Here is a 7046-nt window from a genome sequence, read left to right as displayed (position 1 = left end):
GGGATTTTGTTTAAATGGGAAAAATCAGAATAAAGGGGAAAAGAATTTTAAAAAATCAGAATAAAATGGGGAAAAATCCGAATAAAATGTGAATTTTTTAAATGGGGAAAATAATTTTAAAAACCAGAATAAAATGGGGAAAATCAGAATAAAAAGGGGAAAATAATAATAAAAACCACAGAATAAAAAGGGGAAAAAATCCGAATAAAATGGGATTTTTGGAGCGGGAAAAATCAGAATAAAGGAGGAAAATAATTTTAAAAAAGCAGAATAAAATGGGGGGAAAATCAGAATAAAATGGGATTTTTAATGGGGAAAAAATCAGAATAAAGGGGGAAAATAATTTTTAAAAAAATCAGAATAAAAAGGGGAAAAATCCGAATAAAAAGGGATTTTTGGAGCGGGAAAAACCAGAATTGAATTTTAAATAAAGGGGGAAAAAGAGGAAAAATCCGAATAAAAATGGAAAACTGCGAGAAAAGCCCGGCCAGGGAGGGGCAGTGACAGCACGGAGCCTCGGCCGAGGTTAAAAATCTTTTTATTTTTATTTTTATTTCTATTTTTAATTTTATTTTTATTTTTATTTTGCTGTGGCTGCAGGCCGAGCCCAGGGAAGGGAATTTGGGATTTTTGGGATTTTTTGGGGGGATTTTGGGGATTTTTTGGGGGGATTTTTGGGATTTTTTGGGGATTTTTTGGGATTTTTGGGGGGGTTTTTTGGGGGATTTTTGGGGATTTTTTGGGGATTTTTTGGGATTTTTGGGGGATTTTTGGGGATTTTTTGGGGATTTTTTTGGGATTTTGGGGATTTTTTGGGGGATTTTTGGGGATTTTTTGGGATTTTTTGGGGATTTTTTGGGGATTTTTGGGGATTTTTTGGGGTCACCCCGAGCCGGGCGAGGGCGGCCAGGGGGGGCTCTGGGGGTCTCGGCGCTGCCACTGCAAAAAAAATCCCAAAAAATCCAAATTAGAGCCCAAATCCCCCGGGCTGCATCGAAAATCCTCAATTTCCCCAAATTCCCCATTTTTTACCCCAAAATCCCCATTTTCCTCCTTCAAATCCCGGTTTTTTACCCCAAAATTCGCCATTTTCCCTTCAAAATCCGCCCAAAAATTTTCCCAATTTTATTCCCAAATTCCCCATTTTTTACCCCAAAATTCCAAAATTTTTACCCCAAAATTTCCAATTTTCCCTTCAAAATTCGCCCAAAATTCTCTTTTTTTACCCCCAAATTCCCCATTTTTCCCTCCAAACTTCCCAAATTTTACCCCAGAATTCCCTTTTTAACCCAAATTTCCCCTTTTAAACCCAAATTTCCACATTTTAAACCCAAAATTTCCAATTTTTACCCCAAAATCCCCATTTTCCTCCCCCAAATCCCCATTTTTTACCCCCAAATTCCCCATTTTTCCCTTCAAAATCCGCCCCAAAAATTTCCCAATTTTATTCCCAAAATTCCAAATTTTTACCCCCCAAAATTCCCAAATTTTTACCCCAAAATTTCCCATTTTCCCTTCAAAATCCGCCCAAAATTCTCTTTTTTTACCCCCAAATTCCCCATTTTTCCCTCCAAACTTCCCAAATTTTACCAAAATTCCAAATTTTAACCCAAAATTCCCTTTTTCCCTTCAAAATCTGCCCAAAATTCCCAATTTTATTCCCAAATTCCCAATTTTTACCCTAAAATTCCCCATTTTAAACCCAAATTTCCATTTTTTACCCAAATTTCCCATTTTTACCCAGAATTCCACATTTTAAACCCAAAATTCCCAATTTTTCCCTTCAAAATCCACCCCAAATTCCCAATTTTACCCCAAATTCCCCATTTTTTACCCCAAAATTCCCAGGTTTTCCCTCCAAACTTCCCAAATTTTACCGAAATTCCAAATTTTAACCCAAAATTCCCCATTTTCCCTTCAAAATCCGCCCAAAAAATTTCCCAATTTTATTCCCAAAATTCCCCATTTTTTACCCCAAAATTCCCAAATTTTTACCCCAAAATTTCCAATTTTCCCTTCAAAATCCGCCCAAAATTCTCATTTTTTATCCCCCAAATTCCCAATTTTTCCCTCCAAACTTCCCAAATTTTACCAAAATTCCCAATTTTAACCCAAAATTCCCCATTTTCCCTTCAAAATCTGCCCAAAATTCCCAATTTTATTCCCAAATTCCCAATTTTTACCCTAAAATTCCCCTTTTTAACCCAAATTTCCACATTTTAAACCCAAAATTCCCATTCTCCTCCCCCAAATTCCCAATTTTACCCAAAATTCCCCATTTTCCCTTCAAAATCCGCCCAAAAATTTCCCAATTTTATTCCCAAATTCCCCATTTTTTACCCCAAAATTTCCCATTTTCCCTTCAAAATCCGCCAAAAAAATTTCCCAATTTTATTCCCAAATTCCCCATTTTTACTCCCCAAATTCCCAGGTTTTCCCTCCAAACTTCCCAAATTTTACCCAAATTTCCCATTTTTACCCAGAATTCCACATTTTAAACCCAAAATTCCCAATTTTTCCCTTCAAAATCCACCCCAAATTCCCAATTTTACCCCAAAATCCCCATTCTCCTCCCCCAAATTCCCCATTTTTTACCCCAAAATTCCAAATTTTGACCCCCAAAATTCCCAAATTTTCCCCCCAAAATTTCCAATTTTCCCTTCAAAATCCGCCCAAAATTCTCATTTTTTTATCCCCAAATTCCCAATTTTTCCCTCCAAACTTCCCAAATTTTACCCCAGAATTCCCTTTTTAACCCAAATTTCCACATTTTAAACCCAAAATCCCCATTCTCCTCCCCCAAATTCCCAATTTTACCCCAAAATTCCCCATTTTTCCCTTCAAAATCCGCCCAAAAAATTTCCCAATTTTATTCCCAAATTCCCCATTTTTACCCCAAAATTCCCAAATTTTTACCCCAAAATTTCCCATTTTCCCTTCAAAATCCGCCCAAAATTCTCTTTTTTACCCCCCAAATTCCCCATTTTCCCTCCAAACTTCCCAAATTTTACCAAAATTCCAAATTTTAACCCAAAATTCCCTTTTTCCTTCAAAATCTGCCCAAAATTCCCAATTTTATTCCCAAATTCCCAATTTTTACCCTAAAATTCCCCATTTTAAACCCAAATTTCCATTTTTTACCCAAATTTCCCATTTTTACCCAGAATTCCACATTTTAAACCCAAAATTCCCAATTTTTCCCTTCAAAATCCACCCCAAATTCCCAATTTTACCCCAAAATCCCCATTTTCCTCCCCCAAATTCCCCATTTTTTACCCCCAAATTCCCCATTTTCCCTCCAAAATCCACCCAAAAATTTCCCAATTTTATTCCCAAATTCCCCATTTTTTACCCCAAAATTCCTAATTTTTACCCCAAAATTTCCAATTTTCCCTTCAAAATCCGCCCAAAATTCTCATTTTTTTATCCCCCAAATTCCCAATTTTCCCTCCAAACTTCCCAAATTTTACCAAAATTCCAAATTTTAACCCAAAATTCCCCATTTAAAACCCAAAATTCCCCATTTTTAGCTTCAAAACCCACCCCAAATTCCCAATTTTACCCCAAAATTCTCAATTTTTAGCCCCCAAATTCCCAGGTTTTCCCTCCAAACTTCCCAAATTTTACCCCAAATTTCCCATTTTTACCCAGAATTCCACATTTTAAACCCAAAATTCCCAATTTTTCCCTTCAAAATCCACCCCAAATTCCCAATTTTACCCCAAAATTCCCGTTTTTCCTCCCCCAAATCCCCATTTTTTACCCCAAATTCCCCATTTTTCCCTTCAAAATCCGCCCAAAAATTTCCCAATTTTATTCCCAAAATTCCAAATTTTTACCCCCCAAAATTCCCAAATTTTTACCCCAAAATTTCCCATTTTCCCTTCAAAATCCGCCCAAAATTCTCTTTTTTTACCCCCAAATTCCCCATTTTTCCCTCCAAACTTCCCAAATTTTACCAAAATTCCAAATTTTAACCCAAAATTCCCTTTTTCCCTTCAAAATCTGCCCAAAATTCCCAATTTTATTCCCAAATTCCCAATTTTTACCCTAAAATTCCCCATTTTAAACACAAATTTCCATTTTTTACCCAAATTTCCCATTTTTACCCAGAATTCCACATTTTAAACCCAAAATTCCCAATTTTTCCCTTCAAAATCCACCCCAAATTCCCAATTTTACCCCAAAATCCCCATTTTCCTCCCCCAAATTCCCCATTTTCCCTCCAAAATCCACCCAAAAATTTCCCAATTTTATTCCCAAATTCCCCATTTTTTACCCCAAAATTCCCAAATTTTTACCCCAAAATTTCCAATTTTCCCTTCAAAATCCGCCCAAAATTCTCATTTTTTATCCCCCAAATTCCCAATTTTCCCTCCAAACTTCCCAAATTTTACCAAATTCCCATTTTTACCCCAAAGTTCCCTTTTTCCCTTCAAAATCTGCCCAAAATTCCCCATTTCTGTCCAAACTTCCCAAATTTTGCTCCCAAATTTACCAATTTTTCCTCCCAAATCTCTCCAAAACCCCTGCTTTTCCCCAAAATTCCCACTTCTTGCCCCCAAATTCCCTTTTCTCCATCCAAAATTCCCAATTTTTACCCCAAAGTTCCCCATTTTCACCCCAAAATTCCCAATTTCCCCCCAAATCTCCACATTTTAGCCCCAAAATTCGCATTTTTTCCCTTCAAAATCCGCCCAAATTTCCCAATTTCTACCTGAAAATCTCCCACTTTAACCCAAAATTCCCAATTTTTATCCCCCAACATTCCCAATTTCCCCCCCAAATCCCTCTGAAATTCCCTTTTTACCCCCAAACTTCCCAATTTTTTCCCTCAAAATCTGCCCAAAATCCCCAATTTTTACCCCAAAATTCTCAATTTTTACTCCCAAAATTCCCATTTTTCCACCAGAAATTCCCCTTATTTCCCCCAAATCCCCCCAAATGCCCCAAAACCCATCTGGAACCTCCCAGAGTCCCCCAAACCCTCCAAAACCCCCAAAACCCACCCCAAAATTGCCCCACAGCCCCCAAATCCGCCCCTGAGCCCCCAAGATCCCCCCAAAATCCACCCTGGACCCCCCCCAGCGCCCCCAAAATCCCAAACCCCCAAAATCCACCCCAAGATTCCCCCGGACCCCACCAAAATGCCCCCGGAGCCCCCCAAAATCCCTCGACTCCTCCAAAGCCCCCCAGACCCCCCAAAATCACCCCAAAACTCCCCCAAAATGACCCCAAAATGCCCCAGACCCCCCAAATCGCACTACAATCCCCCCAAAATCCCCCCAGGCCCCCTCCCCACATCTGAGGGACCCCAAATCCCAAAATTTTGGGGGAGTCTGGAGGTTTGGTCTTACGGGATTGGGGGGATTTGGGGGGACGCCTGGGGGGTCTGGGGTCATGATGGGGGTCATTGGAGGGATTTTGGGGGGGTTCTGGGCCATATGGGGCATTTTTGGAGTTTGATTTTGGGGGATTTGGGGGTAAAATGGGGGAATTTGGGGGGATTTTGGGGAAATGTTGTGGGATTTTTGGGGTGCTATCGGAGTTTGGGGATTTGGGGGTAACTTGGGGGTAATAAGGTGGAATTTGGGGGGATTTTGGGGTGATTTGGGGTAATTTTGGGGTGATTTGGGGGTAATTTGAGGAGTTTGGGGGAGTTTGGGGCGATTTGGGGGTAATAAAGTGGAATTTGGGAGGATTTGGGAGGGATTTTGGGTCATATGGGGCATTTTTGGGTTTGATTTTGGGGTGAGATGGGGTAGTTTGGGGGATTTTGGGGTAAAATGGGGGAATTTGGGGGATTTTGGGGAAATGTTGTGGCATTTTGGGGGTGCTATCGGAGAGTTTGGGGATTTGGGGTAAGTTGAGGGGATTTCGGGGGTAATTTGGGTACTAGGGTGGAAATCGGGGGATTTTGGGGGAATAAGGGGGATTTTTGGGGTGATTTGGGGTAATTTGAGGATTTTTGGGAGTTTGGGGTAAATTGGGGGTATAAGGTGGAATTTGGGGGGATTTTGGGGGTAATTTAGGGGGGATTTTGGGGTCATAGGGAGTAGTTTGGGTTAATTTTTGGGGCAATTTGGGCTAAGATGGGGTAAACTTTGGGGATTTGGGGGGATTTTGGGGGCGATCCAGGATGGTTGGGGGTCATTTTTGGGTTATTTTGTGGTGCTAAGAGGGAGAATTGGGGGTTTGGGGGGTGACATGGGGAATTTTGGGGGGAATTTTGGGGGAATTTGGGGATGTCAGTGGGATTTGGGGTACCCTGGGTGATTTTGGGGTGAATTTTCAGGATTTTGGGTCCCTGGGGTGATTTTGGGGTGAATTTTCAGGATTTTGGGTCCCCGGGGTGATTTTGGGGTGAATTTTCAGGATTTGGGGTACCCTGGGTGATTTTGGGGTGGATTTTCAGGATTTCGGTCCCCGGGGTGATTTTGGGGTGGATTTGGGGGATTTTGTGTCCCTGGGGTGATTTTGGGGTGAATTTTCAGGATTTCGGTCCCCGGGGTGATTTTTGGGGTGGATTTGGGGATTTTGTGTCCCTGGGGTGATTTTGGGGTGAATTTTCAGGATTTTGGGTCCCCGGGGTGATTTTGGGGGTGAATTTTGGGAATTTTGTGTCCCTTGTGGTGATTTTGGGGTGGATTTTGGGGATTTTGGGTCCCCCGGGTGATTTTGGGGGGAATTTGGGGGGTTTTTGGGTCTCTCACCCGCCGTCCGTGCTGTCCGTAGGCGGCCGTGGGGGCGGCGCTGGGGGCTCCCCGCGGGGGGGAGGGGGAGGCGTGTGCGAGGGGAGACCCCGGGGACCCTGTGGGGAGGGGTACGCTAAAGGGGCAAAGGTGGGGACAGCGGGGTCCCCTCCCCCCTTCGCCATGCCCCATTGTCCCCGGACCCCCCATTGTCACCCCATTGTCACCCCATTGTCACCCCCATTGTCACCCCCCATTGTCACCCCCATTGTCACCTCCCCCATTGTCACCACCCCCATTGTCACCCCATTGTTCCCCCCCCCATTGTCACCCCCCCATTGTCACCCCATTGTC

The 7046-nt window shown here is 42.1% G+C and overlaps 1 long non-coding RNA gene across 1 annotated transcript; it reads right to left on the bottom strand.

Annotated features, from left to right (window-relative positions):
- Positions 1–814: 814 nt before the first annotated feature.
- LOC115915913 lies at positions 815–6751 on the bottom strand. The gene is made up of 2 exons (XR_004061547.1): positions 6714–6751; positions 815–939 (listed from the first exon to the last, which is right to left on the bottom strand). It is a non-coding gene; the product is annotated as an uncharacterized LOC115915913 (long non-coding RNA).
- Positions 6752–7046: the final 295 nt, after the last annotated feature.

The sequence above is a fragment of the Camarhynchus parvulus genome, unplaced genomic scaffold (assembly GCF_901933205.1).
Source record: "Camarhynchus parvulus unplaced genomic scaffold, STF_HiC, whole genome shotgun sequence".
Lineage (NCBI taxonomy): Eukaryota > Metazoa > Chordata > Aves > Passeriformes > Thraupidae > Camarhynchus > Camarhynchus parvulus.
The sequence above is the reverse complement of the archived record's forward strand: the minus strand, read 5'-3'. Positions and strand labels throughout refer to the sequence as shown.